This window comes from Thalassophryne amazonica, chromosome 6, assembly GCF_902500255.1.
Source record: "Thalassophryne amazonica chromosome 6, fThaAma1.1, whole genome shotgun sequence".
NCBI lineage: Eukaryota > Metazoa > Chordata > Actinopteri > Batrachoidiformes > Batrachoididae > Thalassophryne > Thalassophryne amazonica.
The window spans coordinates 125665803-125684647 of NC_047108.1; the positions used below are offsets into that span (position 1 = coordinate 125665803).

Consider the following 18845-nt stretch of genomic DNA (forward strand, 5'->3'; position numbering starts at 1 on the left):
GGGATCTTTTATATAACCCTCGACCAGATCTTTGACGCTGTCAAAGTTTATTTTCTGACAGCTTTCGTGGGTTTGAGTGATCCCCTTCACACGCATGACCGTTTTACCTCGTGCGGTTTTATATGCGTAACTTTTAGGTCCCGCCGCTGCAAACTCTGTGATGACGTCGCCGTTCAACTCGTCGATGAGCTGCCCCAGATAATTACCAGTAGGCAGCGGGGTTTCACCCCGCCTACAAACGTAAATCAGGCTATCGGTATCATAATACAGAATCCTGTCAGGATTTGCCACAGCCTCCATAAAACCGTACAAGGTCAAACGCGCGTACGCCGTTGTAAACGCCGCGATGAAAATATTGACGGTTTTACCCGGTCGGCTGACGTGCCGCGGGCCGTACCTCCATTGAACCATAGCCGCCTGACTGCTGAGGAATGTTAGATATGTGACCTCGTACTCTTCAGAAAACAGATACCTGAACAGATCGTCAGCATTTTTAACGAGCGCGGTCTGCGTCAGATTTGCCCTCTGGGCGAATTTCCCCCAGAAGGAGTTGAGGCAGATCTTAGCCATCTGTCGTTTTGCCGGATTGTGACTGATTTTTTCTGGGTCTAAACGAATCTTCTGATTCAGCCAGTAGTCCGTGATGTATTTTTCTCTGCTCTCGGAGTCTTTATCAAATTCGGGAGGGAAACCAGAGGCTTCCTGCTTGTGTTTTAAGAAGGTGTTTATGTACCCCTCAAAGATTTTATCACTTTTTTCCTCAAAATGCCAGACTTCAAAAATCTTAGCTACAGCATAGCCTGTATCCAGAGCTTTGTGGAATTCCGGGGTCGTCCAAGTCCCAGACAGAGCTCTCTGCTGCTGACTGTGTGTGCACGCTGCAGCTTGATTATTTTCATCAGCGCAGGTGCGACACAGAGTAAACACCAGTTTACCGTGAGGAGTTCTGTGTGGGAGGACGGGGAATTTTAGCCCCTGGGGCGGGTACACGATGGCTTTGATGAGCCCGAAATAAGTCCTGGGGTCTCGGAAATTTCTCTCGATAATTTCCGGATGCCCCGTGGGATATGTGAAATTTACGTTAACGTAAGGATACAGCGAGGTCACGTCGACGTAATAGACCGTCTCATCTTGCTCAGCCGTGTACCTCAGACGGGCCGCGCAAGTCCGACCGCCGTATAAAGCGTCGCGAGGTTCGAGGGGCGGCGGTAACCCCCTGCGGGCGAGGAAACACCGAACGCTCTCATCCCTCAGCCTCATTTCAAGCCATTGATGCTCCCAAATTACGTTGAGGGTGACGCCCGGCATAGCCCGCAGAAAGGCTATTTTTTTCTGACACGCTGCGTGGAGCTCTCCAAATGAGGTGTTTGTGAGAGGGTTTATTTCATGCTGTGTAAAACACCTTGCACACCCGTGGTAAAAACATCCGAGAAACTCCCACACTTTTATCCGGCCGTCAATCTGAGCATACCCATCAACATAATAACCTCCTATTTTTTTCTCGCCCCTGTTTAGAGCATGATCGATGATAATGTTTTGCGTCTCAGCAACCCATTCTAACCATTGCACGGCCACGTCCGAATATTTTTTATGCCTCGTTCTATAATTGTCGGCGGAGGGGATTGCCAGCGTTTTTGGAGCAAGAAAGTTAGTTTGGAAGACTTTCATACACGCCGAGGCGATTGTAACGCAGGTAAAAGGATCCACGAGTGTTTCAGCGATGAATTCAGACATAAATTTGGAGCAGGCTGCAGCCAAGATTTTTGTATCGTTATCACAATACATAACGGCCTCGGCTTTAAAATCGAAAATTGCGTTTTTTTTTCCGCATGTACCACGCGTTAAATTCCTCTCTTTCTCCCTCTGACATATTTGCGACCCCGTAAGCCGCTGAGTCCGGGTACGGACCGACATAGTTCAGATTTTTTTCTGAACTGAACAGGTGCGGAAAGTAACCTTTGCGGATGATTTCGTCTTTCAGCCGGATCCCCAGGGCTTTAGGCATCTGAGATAAGCGCATTGTAAGGAAAGATAACGAATCTATATATTTCTGTTTAAAGGCGGCGTCTGTCATGAGTAATAGTTTACTCCCGGTCATAATCACAGCGGGGGTTACGCCCTGCTGGACTAAATACTTTAGAAGCAAATAGCCGTCAAAACCTTTTGAGTTGTGAGCGATGAACACGTATTCTTTGAATTTTCTCGTTCTAAAATGTTTAAAGAAGCGGGCTACGCAGTCTGTCCCCCATGCGCTCCAAAAATCACCCGTCTTTGTTACAGCGCCGACGTAAAACGGTATGTGTTCCCCGTTATTATCGACATACGTTTCAAAATCATAAAAAACATATTTCTCTGAATGCGTCTCTTCAGCTTTGACCGGCGTCATATAGCAGAGGTGACCCTCGCTCGGCTCCTGGAGAGCCTCGCCGCATATATGACACCTCTTCTGCTTACACACGTGCGGAGCGCTGTTTTTAGAAAACGCTATGTAATACTCACGTTTACATCGAGGGCATTTTTTTCTGTTATCACACACATTAACGAACTTACCGGCGGAAGGACGATACTTCGGCTGTTTATGCAGGCTGTAACAGGTGGGAGAGCGACACTCCTTGTTACATTCGCTGCAGAATACAGGGTTATTTTTCTCATAACACTGCGTGGATTCACAAATTTTACAATATGACGGACAATTATGGGAGGCGTGGTTATTGTACCCCTCAAAGCAAAACTTACATACATATTTCACTCCCAAAAATCTCTTTAAATCGATGATTCCGTAAAAATGATTATTAAACAGAAAAACGAAAAGAGTTTTCTGCTGCGCCGGTATTCCTGTCTGGAATTTTGTCAGCTTTCTCTCCCCTTCGGCTCTGAAAAACACCACAATTTTACAACCCAGAGCGTTTTCAAATTTTCCCACCTGCTCTAAAGATACCGGCGTAGCTTCCGTTAATCCGACGCTATTTTGTAACGCCAGTCCGCGCTGCTCCGCCTCGTGCGTACTCAGATGAGGATTCAATAACTGAACGAGGTTTATCGCGAAACATAAACTGTTGTCAGGATTATACACGATATTAAGGCATTTGGATTTTTTCCTCAGAACCTCGTGATGGAGGAGGTCATCTATTCTGCGCTTCCCCGTGCCGTTCTGGTTGCGGATGACTTGAACCACTAATTCCAGAGACTCGTCGGATAAAACGTTGGAATTTGATTGTATCAATCGTTCTAACAGATTTTGGAAGCCCGTCACATCGCCAGCGTCGTTATATGAGCTGATCAAAGCGGCCTCGTTGTAGACTGAGTCCCCACGAATCTCCATTTGGATAAAGTCCCCGGCCCTGGCGTGTGTTAAAGCCTTTTCGACCGAGTTATGAAGAGCCCCAACGACGTTACGGTAAAATTCCGCGTAGTCGGGAATTTCGTCGGCGCGCTGGAAATTGAGAGGCAGCCTGATTTCGATATTGTTAAAAGCAGGTCTCCTGATGACGTTAGCAGCCCCACCGCCCGTCATGGGAGAGTGTCGGCTGGGTCCCGGTCGTGCATCATCCCCGTCTTCCATCAAAACAGAGATCGCCGCGTTTATCGGGGTTAAACGAGCTCTGTTTAAAATCTCTTCTCCGCGCGCATTGCGCGGGGAGGGACTTCTTAAAGGTGAAAAAGCGCGAGCGTCGTTAGGCGTTTGATTTAATTCATCCACCGCGGATTGGACGTGAGGATTAACTTCACACGCGAGGAGGTTTACGGCGTTATTTAACGGAGTCAGACGTACCTGGTTCAACGCCGCGGGACCGGACTCGTCTGGAGGTGAGGTGTGCGGGGGGTCAGGGGGCTCTTCAGTATCAGACTGGACCGTCGAATTTATAGCGTTAATCGCAGAAATGATGTAGGGGTTAATTTCTTCCGATTCTCGTTCAGCCGCTAAATTGTTAAGAGCCTCATTTAACGGTGTTAAACGAACACGACTTAAAAGTCTCTCTCCGGACTCGATGTTATTTTGAGGCGGCGAATTTAACGCCTCGGGTAATGGACCATCTGCTCCAGGAGCGCTCCCCGCTGAGTCGATTATTGAAGCGTTTAAATCCAATACACGTCCGAAGTTATTTTCCCGATGTGAATTCTCTCCTTCCATCTTTTAAAATCTGTAGCAGGAAGAATCTACCTCAAGAAATTCAGTTAATATACCTCTTCAAAATGAATTCTCCCGTTCCATCGGAATAAGAGAAAAAATAAAAAAATAAAAACAGACTACACATTTTCAAGAAAGTTGCGTGACGAGGTTAATCCCAGCTCAGAATATCTTCGAGCCTTGCGTCTCGGTGGAAAATAGACGGTCTCCCTCCACCGCGTGCTGAAAAAAGAGAAAATCGTTAGTTATTAAATATTTAAAATAAATAAATACATAAACTCCGACTCCTTACCGTGTACATCCGCAGATCGTTTTACGGGTCTCTCCCACTGACCCGCTTCTCCATGGGCTGTGACAGAAAAAATCGGGTTATTCCAGAGTTTTAATCGTGATTTAATCTCGATCGCTGTACTTACATCTGCGTGGTGAAGTCGGGGCTTCCAGCCTTCGAACTTCTTCAGGGGGCTCTGACTTGATTTCTAGAATTAACATAAATAAATGAATACAAAGCATCACCCTCGCAAGCGGATATTCTGTACTATTTCAAATATATTACCGAGGACGGGTCCGAACGCGGTCTGGACCGTCTGCGTGGTTTTGTCTAAAAAAAAAAAAAAAAAAAAAAAAAAAAAAAAAAAAAAAAAAAAAGACAGTTTCAGACGGCGTGCATCATTTAAAAACACTCATTTCTATCAAAACAGATTACTTAAATCACTTACCCTGAAAGCTGATGCGGTTTTCGCACTCTGCTCGAAGACAAGAAAACTTAATTAAACAACATGGTTTTCCAGGATTTTTTCCGCAAATTTATTCTATTTTATACCCATAGCTGGGGGTCCAGGCATCTTCACTCTTCACCGGTCGTAGTGGAAATGCTCGCTGACTCGTTCCCAGGGACGTAAGTGATAAGGAGCATTGTTGATTGTTCGGGCTCGGGGCAGCATCTCCGCTCAGCGGGTGTCCCGCGCCCCATGATCGATCGGCTAATATCTTAAAAGAAAACATCATCTGGCGTGAGTGATAAGGAGCATTGTTTATTGTTCTTCGGGTTCATCACCTCGGGGCAGCATCTCCGCTCAGCGGGTGTCCCGCCACACACACACACACACACACACACACACACACACACACACACACACACACACACACACACACACACACACACACACACACACACGCACACACACACGCACTCACACAGACACAGCGTCTGCAACAGGTTTTACAGCCGTGGGGTCATGTTTCCGCGAGCGGCTCTATGCGTGGGTATTTGACCGTCTTGCTGCAAAGACTTACAGCCGAGAGAGACGGCTATTTGTTCCCCTTCTTTAATTTACGAATTAAAAAACAGAAAAGGAAACGTAATAATTTAAGAATTAAAGATATTAAAGGGGCATTAAATAATAGACAGTGATTTATGTTTAATTATTTCAGAATTAGTTAATTCTTTAATACATTAAAAAGATCTAGGTATTTTTAATCATTCTTTAATTCATGAAATAAAATGACATTAAAATATTAGACCCTGGGTGGGAGGGGAGGTATGGCTTGGAGGCGGTGCTTGGCCGGGGTTAGGGGAGGAGCTTGGGGGTGGGGCTAGGGGAGGAGCCAGGGGCGGAACTAGGGGAGGAGCCGGGGGCGGGGCTTAGGGGCGGGACATACTGACGTCATCGACTCTGATTGGATGTGACGTCATAAGGGGCGGGGGCTCAAAGGCGGGACTAGGGGCGGGGCTTAGGGGCGGGGCATAATGACGTCATCGAGTATGATTGGCTGTGATGTCATAAGGGGCGGGGCTTGGAGGCGGGACTAGGGGAGGGGCTTAGGGGCGGGACATAGTGACGTCATCAATTCTGATTGGCTATGACGTCATAGAGGGGGCGGGGCTTAGTGACGTGGCCGATTTTGATTGGCAGCTGTCACTTTTTTGACGAAAGGTGGGTCAGTTTTCTCTCTCAGATGAATGCAGAAGTGTCAGGCACCGCAGCTATTTAGTTAAGTTCTTTGATGATACTGCTTTGCTGTCCCTTCTTCAGGGAGAGGAGTCAGGACATGGGGAGGCCCTTGCTGATTTTGTTTCATGGTGCGATACTAATCACTTGGAGTTAAATGTATCTAAAACGAAGGAGCTTATAATTGATTTTAGATGTAACAAAGGGTTTGCTATAGACAGCATTATTCATGGGAAAGCTGTAGAAAAAGTTCCTGCATATAAATATCTGGGCACTTTTTTTGATGAGAAGTTGAGATTCGACGTAAATACGGCAGACATTGTGAAGCGAGGGCAACAGAGAGTGTACCTCCTTCGCAAATTGAAGTCCTTCTCTGTCAGTTCTGTTATTATGGGTCGTTTTTATCAGTCCTTTATTGAAAGTCTTTTATGTTTTTCTTTCATCTGCTGGTTTTCTAGCCTGGCACTGAAAGATAAAAGTAGCTTGCATAGTATCACAAAGACATGTTCAAAGATCATTGGAGTGGAAACCAGAGACCTAGCTAGTTTTTGTGAACAGCAAATGTTGAGGAAGGCAAATTGTATTTCGTCTTCTCCCGGACATGTGCTGGCCGGTGAATTTTCTTTGTTGCCTTCGGGCCGTCGTTATGTTTCACCTGTCTGCAGGACGAATCGGTTGTTAAAATCTTTTATTCCTTCTGCTATCCGTCTTTTAAATTCCTTGTAAGGTGTAGATGTATGAGTATGTGGATGTAGTATGTTTTTTTTTTGTGATGTGCCGGTATGCAGGCTGCTGAAATTAATTGCCCCTAGTGGGATGAATAAAGTTGTCTAAGTCTAAGTCTACCCAACATTGTTTATTAGGTACACCTTGCCAGTACCGGGTTGGACTCTCTTTTGCCTTCAAAACTGCCTTAATTCTTCGTGGCATAGATTCAACAAAGTGTTGGAAACATTCCTCAGAGATGTTGGCCCATATGGACATGACGGTATCACACAGTCACCAATTCAACGAGTCTGCCCATTCTCCTCTCAATCAATCAATCAATCAATCAATTTTATTTATATAGCGCCAAATCACAACAAACAGTTGCCCCAAGGCGCCTTATATTGTAAGGCAAGGCCATGCAATAATTACGTAAAAACCCCAACGGTCAAAACGACCCTCTGTGAGCAAGCACTTGGCGACAGTGGGAAGGAAAAACTCCCTTTTAACAGGAAGAAACCTCCAGCAGAACCAGGCTCAGGGAGGGGCAGTCTTCTGCTGGGACTGGTTGGGGCTGAGGGAGAGAACCAGGAAAAAGACATGCTGTGGAGGGGAGCAGAGATCAATGGTTGGGATGGTTCAGGGTCACCTGATCCAGCCCTAACTATAAGCTTTAGCAAAAAGGAAAGTTTTAAGCCTAATCTTAAAAGTAGAGAGGGTGTCTGTCTCCCTGATCCGAATTGGGAGCTGGTTCCACAGGAGAGGAGCCTGAAAGCTGAAGGCTCTGCCTCCCATTCTACTCTTACAAACCCTAGGAACTACAAGTAAGCCTGCAGTCTGAGAGCGAAGCGCTCTATTGGGGTGATATGGTACTATGAGGTCCCTAAGATAAGATGGGACCTGATTATTCAAAACCTTATAAGTAAGAAGAAGAATTTTAAATTCTATTCTAGAATTAACAGGAAGCCAATGAAGAGAGGCCAATATGGGTGAGATATGCTCTCTCCTTCTAGTCCCTGTCAGTACTCTAGCTGCAGCATTTTGAATTAACTGAAGGCTTTTCAGGGAACTTTTAGGACAACCTGATAATAATGAATTACAATAGTCCAGCCTAGAGGAAATAAATGCATGCATTAGTTTTTCAGCATCACTCTGAGACAAGACCTTTCTAATTTTAGAGATATTGCGTAAATGCAAAAAAGCAGTCCTACATATTTGTTTAATATGCACTTTGAATGACATATCCTGATCAAAAATGACTCCAAGATTTCTCACAGTATTACTAGAGGTCAGGGTAATGCCATCCAGGGTAAGGATCTGGTTAGACACCATGTTTCTAAGATTTGTGGGGCCAAGTACAACTACTTCAGTTTTATCTGAGTTTAAAAGCAGGAAATTAGAGGTCATCCATGTCTTTATGTCTGTAAGACAATCCTGCAGTTTAGCTAATTGGTGTGTGTCCTCTGGCTTCATGGATAGATAAAGCTGGGTATCATCTGCGTAACAATGAAAATTTAAGCAATGCCGTCTAATAATACTGCCTAAGGGAAGCATGTATAAAGTGAATAAAATTGGTCCTAGCACAGAACCTTGTGGAACTCCATAATTAACCTTAGTCTGTGAAGAAGATTCCCCATTTACATGAACAAATTGTAATCTATTAGATAAATATGATTCAAACCACCGCAGCGCAGTGCCTTTAATACCTATGGCATGCTCTAATCTCTGTAATAAAATTTTATGGTCAACAGTATCAAAAGCAGCACTGAGGTCTAACAGAACAAGCACAGAGATGAGTCCACTGTCTGAGGCCATAAGAAGATCATTTGTAACCTTCACTAATGCTGTTTCTGTACTATGATGAATTCTAAAACCTGACTGAAACTCTTCAAATAGACCATTCCTCTGCAGATGATCAGTTAGCTGTTTTACAACTACCCTTTCAAGAATTTTTGAGAGAAAAGGAAGGTTGGAGATTGGCCTATAATTAGCTAAGATAGCTGGGTCAAGTGATGGCTTTTTAAGTAATGGTTTAATTACTGCCACCTTAAAAGCCTGTGGTACATAGCCAACTAACAAAGATAGACTGATCATATTTAAGATCGAAGCATTAAATAATGGTAGGGCTTCCTTGAGCAGCCTGGTAGGAATGGGGTCTAATAGACATGTTGATGGTTTGGATGAAGTAACTAATGAAAATAACTCAGACAGAACAATCGGAGAGAAAGAGTCTAACCAAATACCAGCATCAATGAAAGCAGCCAAAGATAACGATACGTCTTTGGGATGGTTATGACTAATTTTTTCTCTAATAGTTAAAATTTTATTAGCAAAGAAAGTCATGAAGTCATTACTAGTTAAAGTTAAAGAGAACATAAAGGAGGAATCATATCCTTAAACCTAGTTACAGCGCTTTCTGAAAGATTTCTAGTGTAATGAGACTTATTCCCCACTGCTGGGTAGTCAATCAGAGTAAATGTAAATGTTATTAAGAAATGATCAGACAGAAGGGAGTTTTCAGGGAATACTGTTAAGTCTTCAATTTCCATACCATAAGTCAGAACAAGATCTAAGATATGATTAAAGTGGTGGGTGGACTCATTTACATTTTGAGCAAAGCCAATTGAGTCTAATAATAGATTAAATGCTCTGACATCAACAAGGCATTTTTGTCTACACCACTGCTGCTCACTAGATATCCTCTCTTTGTCAGACCATTTGTTGGGAAAGTGTAGTGACACGGACCCACAACAGGGGGCGTAAATGAACGGACAATGGATAAGCCAAAAATACAACAATTTAATGTTGTGGAATGGGCACAACGGAATACAGACAAATGCAGATTTGGAATAAAGTAAATAATACAAAGGTGACGTGTGGGCAGGCTCGAGGATAGAAGACGTCTGTCCAGAGAAGAGCCGGGTCCCACACGATTTCCACTGCCAATGGATCTGGAACAAACCGGAGCCGCCAAGTCCTGAGTCCCCAGGTGGCCACCGTCTCCAGCTGTCAGATCTGGTACTGCTGCCAGGAAGCAGAAACAGGTTACGGTGGGTGTGTGCACACCCAGCAAACAGTCAGCAACTCACAGTTCCTTCCTGAGTGAAAACAGTCCTCCACTCCAAGGTAGCAGGAAACACAATCCGTGCAGTGCCTAATGTAACAACTAAGAATTTAGGAGTGGATTCGCCTACTCCTCCAAATTCTCACCAACCAGCTCCAAGCTGCAAGTTACAGAAGGTTACCACTGCAGAAACATTCAGAACTATCCTTGCGTACGGCAATGATATGGCTGAGATGGTTACCTGGTTAGTAGACTGATATCTCGGCAGGGAGGTGGAGTTGCTGCCCAGCTTTTATGGATGGTGTTGATGAGTTGTTGATGAGTGACAGCTGTCACTCCCGGCTGCTCCTGTGAGGCGGTGGCGCCCTCTCGTGCCTGAAGCCCGCCATTCAGGCAGGTCGCCCTCTGGTGGTGGGCCAGCTGTACCACCTATACCTATACCTCCTCTTCAGCGGCCCACACAACAGGACCCCCCCCTCAACGGGCGCCTCCTGGTGCCTGACCAGGCTTGTCGGGATGACGGTTGTAGAAGTCAGCCAGGAGGGCCGGGTCCAGGTTGAAGCTCCTCTTCACCCAGGAGTGCTCTTCGGGTCCATAACCCTCCCAGTCCACCAGATACTGGAACCCCCGGCCCTGTCGACGGATGTCCAGGAGCCTGCGCATGGTCCAGGCAGGCTCTCCGTCGATGATCCGGGCAGGAGGCGGCGCTGGTCCGGGGGTGCAGAGTGGTGAGGAGTGGCAGGGTTTGATGTGTGACACGTGGAATACTGGATGAATCCGCAGTGAAGCTGAAGCTACCAGCTTCACTGTGGCCAGACTAAGGACTTTCAGGATGGAATATGGTCCAATGAAATGGTCTTTCAGTTTCTGGGATTCACCGTTGAGTGGGATGTCCTTGGTGGATAGCCAAACCTCCTGCCCAGGCTGGTATGCAGGGGCCGGGGAACGCCGGCGGTCTGCATGGGCCTTGGCCCTCGTCCGGGCTTTAAGCAGGGCAGAGCGGGCAGTATACCACACCCGACGGCACCTTCTTAGGTGGGCCTGGACTGAGGGCACGCCGACCTCTCCCTCCGTGAGTGGGAACAATGAGGGCTGGTACCCCAAACATACCTTGAACGGGGAGAGGCTGGTGGCAGATGAGATTTGGCTGTTGTGAGCATACTCAATACAGGCCAGATGGTTGCTCCAGGCCGTCGGGTGCGCGGAGGTCACGCAGCGGATGGCCTGCTCCAGTTCCTGGTTAGCGCGCTCTGTCTGTCCGTTTGTCTGGGGGTGGTACCCGGACGAGAGGCTTACGGTGGCCCCCAGTTCCCTACAGAAACTCCTCCAGACTTGCGAGGAGAACTGGGGACCACGGTCGGAGACAATGTCAGATGGAATCCCATGCAGACGTACAACATGGTGGACCAGGAGGTCTCCTGTCTCCTGGGCCGTTGGGAGCTTCGGGAGGGCCACGAAGTGGGCTGCCTTGGAGAATCGGTCCACTATCGTGAGAATGGTGGTCATACCCTGGGACTGCGGCAGCCCTGTGACAAAGTCCAGGCCGATGTGGGACCAGGGGCGATGAGGCACAGGTAAAGGCTGGAGGAGTCCCTGCGTTCTCTTGTGGTCTGCCTTGCCCCTGGCGCAGGTGGTACAGGCCTGGACATATTCCCGGATGTCGGCTACCATGGATGCCGGATCACTGCCACGGTTCTTTGCACCCCTGGGTGGCAGGAGAGCTTAGAACCGTGACAGAAGTCCAGGACAGCAGCTCTGGCCTCTGGTGGGACGTACAGTCTGTCTTTCGGGCCAGTCCCTGGGTCCGGGTTCCGTGCCAGGGCCTCCCGGACGGTCTTCTCCACGTCCCAGGTGAGGGTGGCCACGATATTGGACTCTGGGATGATGGTTTAAGGTGGATCTGACAGCTCGGTTTTGACTTCCTCCTCGTGTACCCGGGACAGGGCGTCAGATCATTGATTCTTGGTCCCGGGGCGGTATGTGATCTGGAAGTCAAAACGCTCGAAAAACAGTGACCAGCGGGCTTGCCTGGGGTTCAGACGCTTGGTGGTCCGGATGTATTCCAGGTTCCGATGGCCTGTGAAAACCATCAATGGCACCGCAGCTCCCTCCAACAGGTGTCTCCGCTCCTCAAGAGCCTCTTTCACCGCTAGCAGTTCCCGATTGTAACAGTTCCCAACAGTACCTCCTCTTCAGTGGCCCACACAACACCATTTTCTGTAAACCCTAGAGATGACTGTGTGTGAAAATCCCAGTAGATCAGCAGTTTCTGAAATAGACCAGCCCATCTGGTACCATTACCATGCCACGTTCAAAGTCACTTAAATCCCCTTTCTTCCCCAATCAGATGCTCAGTTTGAACTTCAGCGAGTTGTCTTCACCATGTCTAGATGCCTAAATGCATTGTTTTGCTGCCATATCATTGGCTGATTGCCTACTTGTTTTAAGCAATTAAACCGGTGTACCTAATAAAGTTGCCGGTGAGTTTAAGTCTCTTTCTTACTTTTGTAGAAATGCTTCCCGAAAGGCTACAGATTGAAACCTTGCCCATATCTCGAAAAACTTTAGTGCATCCCAGGTCCTGGCGGGATTTTCAAGATGTTTGAAAATTCCTTATTTGTGTCATGAACTTTGATAGACTTTGGTCATCTCTTGTAGTTCAGTTCAATTTATCCACACAGCATCTGATCACAACATATGGCATCTCAAAGCAGTATGCACAAGCAACGTCTAGAGCAGCGGGGGGCATGACGAACCAACCAGTCAACTCAGCAGTTGCAAGGGAAACCTACACCATCTTGATTTTGCTGATCAATGGATCAGTGGATGGCGATCTGTAGGGAACGTGGACTTTGCTGACTTGGTCTTCGGAGTGAGATTGCATCAGAATTTTGGCTCTCTGTTGGGACTGTTTACACAGAGACTGCTACCTGCTGCTTTGGACTTGAACTAACAGTCTTTTTCAAGACTTTTTTACTTTTTTACCTTTTTACTTTTTTTAACTTTTTTACTGTGCTCCAACGCCTAAGGAAGACCTCTAACGGTCGAAACATCGCGACGGAGCACTTTTATCAGCTAACTTTCATTAGCGTTGGCAAGCTAACTAGCTTGCTAACGCTTTCGTTTTTATTTTTTTATTTTTTTTATTTTATTTTAGCACCGTTGTCGTGCGTTCGCTGTTGTCGTGCGTTGCCTGTGCTGCTTCATGGCCTGTTTGGTGCCTTGATTGGGGCACTCCTTCTGCTGAATCACCTCTGGATTATTTGCACATTATTCACTTTGTGTGTTTTTGGGAATCCGCTAGCTTAGCGTAGCTACTAGCTCTTAGCCGGTTTAGCATGGCGGCTTCTCCTGTCTCTCCCGTACTTTTCTGCTCTGGGTGTGAAATGTTTAGTTATTCCTCGGCCTCCTTTAGCAGTAACGGTACTTGTAATAAGTGCAGCTTATTCGTAGCTTTGGAGGCCAGGCTGGGCGAATTGGAGGCTCGGCTCCGCACCGTGGAAAATTCTACAGCTAGCAAGGCCCCTGTAGTCGGTGCGGACCAAGGTAGCTTAGCCGCCGTTAGTTCCCCCCTGGCAGATCCCGTGCAGTCGGGAAAGCAGGCTGACTGGGTGACTGTGAGGAGGAAGCGTAGCCCTAAACAGAAGTCTTGTGTACACCGTCAACCCGTTCACATCTCTAACCGTTTTTCCCCACTCGACGATACACTCGCCGAGGATCAAACTCTGGTTATTGGCGACTCTGTTTTGAGAAATGTGAAGTTAGCGACACCAGCAACCATTGTCAATTGTCTTTCGGGGGCCAGAGCAGGCGACATCGAAGGACATTTGAAATTGCTGGCTAAGGCTAAGCATAAATTTGGTAAGATTGTAATTCACGTCGGCAGTAATGACACTCGGTTACGCCAATCGGAGGTCACTAAAATTAACATTAAATCGGTGTGTAACTTTGCAAAAACAATGTCGGACTCTGTTGTTTTCTCTGGGCCCCTCCCCAATCAGACCGGGAGTGACATGTTTAGCCGCATGTTCTCCTTGAATTGCTGGCTGTCTGAGTGGTGTCCAAAAAATGAGGTGGGCTTCATTGATAATTGGCAAAGCTTCTAGGGAAAACCTGGTCTTGTTAGGAGAGACGGCATCCATCCCACTTTAGAGGGAGCAGCTCTCATTTCTAGAAATCTGGCCAATTTTTTTGGATCCTCCAAACTGTGACTGTCTAGCGTTGGGACCAGGAGGCAGAGCTGTGGTCTTATACACCTCTCTGCAGCTTCTCTCCCCCAGCCATCCCCTCATTACCCCATCCCCGTAGAGACGGTGCCTGCTCCCAGACCACCAATAACCAGCAAAAATCTATTTAAGCATAAAAATTCAAAAAGAAAAAATAATATAGCACCTTCAATTGCACCACAGACTAAAACAGTTAAATGTGGTCTATTAAACATTAGGTCTCTCTCTTCTAAGTCCCTGTTGGTAAATTATATAATAATTGATCAACGTATTGATTTATTCTGCCTAACAGAAACCTGGTTACAGCAGGATGAATATGTTAGTTTAAATGAGTCAACACCCCCGAGTCACACTAACTGTCAGAATGCTCGTAGCACGGGCCGGGGCGGAGGATTAGCAGCAATCTTCCATTCCAGCTTATTAATTAATCAAAAACCTAGACAGAGCTTTAATTCATTTGAAAGCTTGTCTCTTAGTCTTGTCCATCCAAATTGGAAGTCCCAAAAACCAGTTTTATTTGTTATTATCTATCGTCCACCTGGTCGTTACTGTGAGTTTCTCTGTGAATTTTCAGACCTTTTGTCTGACTTAGTGCTTAGCTCAGATAAGATAATTATAGTGGGCGATTTTAACATCCACACAGATGCTGAGAATGACAGCCTCAACACTGCATTTAATCTATTATTAGACTCTATCGGCTTTGCTCAAAAAGTAAATGAGTCCACCCACCACTTTAATCATATTTTAGATCTTGTTCTGACTTATGGTATGGAAATAGAAGACTTAACAGTATTCCCTGAAAACTCCCTTCTGTCTGATCATTTTTTAATAACATTTACATTTACCCTGATGGACTACCCTGCAGTGGGGAATAAGTTTCATTACACTAGAAGTCTTTCAGAAAGTGCTGTAACTAGGTTTAAGGATATGATTCCTTCTTTATGTTCTCTAATGTCATATACCAACACAGAGCAGAGTAGCTACCTAAACTCTGTAAGGGAGTTAGAGTATCTCGTCAATAGTTTTACATCCTCATTGAAGACAACTTTGGATGCTGTAGCTCCTCTGAAAAAGAGAGCTTTAAATCAGAAGTGTCTGACTCCGTGGTATAACTCACAAACTCGTAGCTTAAAGCAGATAACCCGTAAGTTGGAGAGGAAATGGCGTCTCACTAATTTAGAAGATCTTCACTTAGCCTGGAAAAAGAGTTTGTTGCTCTATAAAAAGCCCTCCATAAAGCTAGGACATCTTTCTACTCATCACTAATTGAAGAAAATAAGAACAACCCCAGGTTTCTTTTCAGCACTGTAGCCAGGCTGACAAAGAGTCAGAGCTCTATTGAGCTGAGTATTCCATTAACTTTAACTAGTAATGACTTCATGACTTTCTTTGCTAACAAAATTTTGACTATTAGAGAAAAAATTACTCATAACTATCCCAAAGATGTATCGTTATCTTTGGCTGCTTTCAGTGATGCCGGTATTTGGTTAGACTCTTTCTCTCCGATTGTTCTGTCTGAGTTATTTTCATTAGTTACTTCATCCAAACCATCAACATGTTTATTAGACCCCATTCCTGCCAGGCTGCTCAAGGAAGTCCTACCATTATTTAATGCTTCAATCTTAAATATGATCAATCTATCTTTGTTAGTTGGTTATGTACCACAGGCCTTTAAGGTGGCAGTAATTAAACCATTACTTAAAAAGCCATCACTTGACCCAGCTATCTTAGCTAATTATAGGCCAATCTCCAACCTTCCTTTTCTCTCAAAGATTCTTGAGAGGGTAGTTGTAAAACAGCTAACTGATCACCTGCAGAGGAATGGTCTATTTGAAGAGTTTCAGTCAGGTTTTAGAATTCATCATAGTACAGAAACAGCATTAGTGAAGGTTACAAATGATCTTCTTATGGCTTCGGACAGTGGACTTATCTCTGTGCTTGTTCTGTTGGACCTCAGTGCTGCTTTTGATACTGTTGACCATAAAATTTTATTACAGAGATTAGAGCATGTCATAGGTATTAAAGGCACTGCGCTGCGGTGGTTTGAATCATATTTGTCTAATAGATTACAGTTTGTTCATGTAAATGGGGAATCTTCTTCACAGACTAAAGTTAATTATGGAGTTCCACAAGGTTCTGTGCTAGGACCAATTTTATTCACTTTATACATGCTTCCCTTAGGCAGTATTATTAGACGGTATTGCTTAAATTTTCATTGTTACGCAGATGATACCCAGCTTTATCTATCCATGAAGCCAGAGGATACACACCAATTAGCTAAACTGCAGGATTGTCTTACAGACATAAAGACATGGATGACCTCTAATTTCCTGCTTTTAAACTCAGATAAAACTGAAGTTATTGTACTTGGCCCCACAAATCTTAGAAGCATGGTGTCTAACCAGATCGTTACTCTGGATGGAATTTCCCTGATCTCTAGTAATACTGTGAGAAATCTTGGAGTCATTTTTGATCAGGATATGTCATTCAAAGCGCATATTAAACAAATATGTAGGACTGCCTTTTTGCATTTACGCAATATCTCTAAAATCAGAAAGGTCTTGTCTCAGAGTGATGCTGAAAAACTAATTCATGCATTTATTTCCTCTAGGCTGGACTATTGTAATTCATTATTATCAGGTTGTCCTAAAAGTTCCCTAAAAAGCCTTCAGTTGGTTCAGAATGCTGCAGCTAGAGTACTGACGGGGACTAGCAGGAGAGAGCATATCTCACCCGTGTTGGCCTCTCTTCATTGGCTTCCTGTTAATTCTAGAATAGAATTTAAAATTCTTCTTCTTACTTATAAGGTTTTGAATAATCAGGTCCCATCTTATCTTAGGGACCTCATAGTACCATATTACCCCATTAGAGCGCTTCGCTCTCAGACTGCGGGCTTACTTGTAGTTCCTAGGGTTTGTAAGAGTAGAATGGGAGGCAGAGCCTTCAGCTTTCAGGCTCCTCTCCTGTGGAACCAGCTCCCAATTCAGATCAGGGAGACAGATACCCTCTCTACTTTTAAGATTAGGCTTAAAACTTTCCTTTTCGCTAAGGCTTATAGTTAGGGCTGGATCAGGTGACCCTGGACCATCCCTTGGTTATGTTGCTTTAGACGTAGACTGTGGGGGGGTTCCCATGATGCACTGTTTCTTTCTCTTTTTGCTCCGTATGCATCACTCTGCATTTAATCATTAGTGATCGATCTCTGCCCCCCTTCTCGGCATGTCTTTTTCCTGGTTCTTTCCCTCAGCCCCAACCAGTCTCAGCAGAAGACTGCCCCTCCCTGAGCCTGGTTCTGCTGGAGGTTTCTTCCTGTTAAAAGGGAGTTTTTCCTTCCCACTGTGGCCAAGTGCTTGCTCATAGGGGGTCGTTTTGACCGTTGGGGTTTTTCATAATTATTGTATGGCCTTGCCTTACAATATGGAGCGCCTTGGGGCAACTGTTTGTTGTGATTTGGCGCTATATAAGAAAAAAGTTGATTGAAGTTGATTGATTGACACACGGTTGCCCATCACAGGTTTAACCTTTAGCCACCCTGTGCCTCTTCATGAAACCCCTAATGTTGTCGTACAAATCAGGAGGTTTTCTGCAAGTGCCAAGGTTATACTGTAGATGTGTTTTTTTTTTTTTTTGCACATATGCTGCAAATCCAGTGCCTTACTTCATCAAAACATACATGAGGTCACTTTCATGACCAGCTGTGATCTTCATGTGCCAGTTTGTTATACAGTTAATGACTGTGACATGCCGGGATGCATATTCATGAAAGTGTAAATGGGGCTTAAACGGTGAGCAAACATGAGTTTTCATGAGGCCGTTTCCCAGGTCTCCCTTGCAAAAGAGATCTCAAACTCAGCGGGATTAACCCGGTTAAATAAGTGAAATTAAAATATGGTAAAGGTATAAGGTAAAAACATACCGTTTGCATTGTATTTCATGTAGCCTTTACGGTGTGTTCACATACAAGGTTGTTCAGTAAAATGATTGTGAATTGTTTGAGAAAATGTACTCGGCACAGATTTAAAAAAAAAAGAAAAAAAATGCATCATCTCTGTTTATGGGATTTTTAAAGATAAAACCCTTAATATATTCTTTTAAAGAAACCTGCTGACTTCTATTAGCTTGATGAAAAATCTGAACTATATGACCCCTTTAAAGCTCATAACACTAGTCACAAAATATACTGTAGTTATACATTTTATTGACACATATGCAGGGTTCCCCCTCACAATACACAGAAAGCCAGACTTTAGTGAACATTTACATCCATCATCACAGATGGTGTATATTTGTACATTCTTGCATTTTGCCAGCATGCAAGAGTTGCATGAAAATGACACGTTGTGTGTAGCTACATAAAAGCTGTACCCTGTATTTGCACTAGGTGTCATTCTGAACAATTGCATTTTAACCTTTACATTTCTATATATATTTATTTAAAGAAAGCAAATATAAAAAAACAAAACAATACAGAAAAGGAATGTAATAAAAACAATTTAAACAGAACAAATAAATATAAGGGTGAATTAATGCAGTAAGCATGCAGTTTTTTTTATATATATATATTATGTTGTGCTTTAAACTGCATTTTGGCAGTAGACTAATGTACATATTAACAAATGAAATACACTTTCTTTTTTCATTATATGTACTTGTGATTATAATTCTACTGACAAAAATAAACTCATCAAAAATCAGCTGTTTCCACTCAGATGCTTTGTTCCATCACTGTGAAACTGAACATGAACTGTTCCTCCAGTAATGTGCAAAAT

General features: G+C 44.6%; 1 long non-coding RNA gene across 2 annotated transcripts; it reads left to right on the forward strand.

The window, feature by feature from the left end:
* Window positions 1-464: 464 nt before the first annotated feature.
* On the forward strand, window positions 465-18719 carry LOC117511737. Of its 2 annotated transcripts, none has more exons than XR_004561063.1 (3): window positions 465-483; window positions 5594-5599; window positions 18320-18719. It is a non-coding gene; the product is annotated as an uncharacterized LOC117511737 (long non-coding RNA). The 2 variants fall into 2 exon arrangements; XR_004561062.1 differs by lacking the exon at window positions 5594-5599 and adding an exon at window positions 6276-6277 and having other exon boundaries at window positions 18316-18719.
* The last annotated feature ends 126 nt before the right edge of the window (window positions 18720-18845 follow it).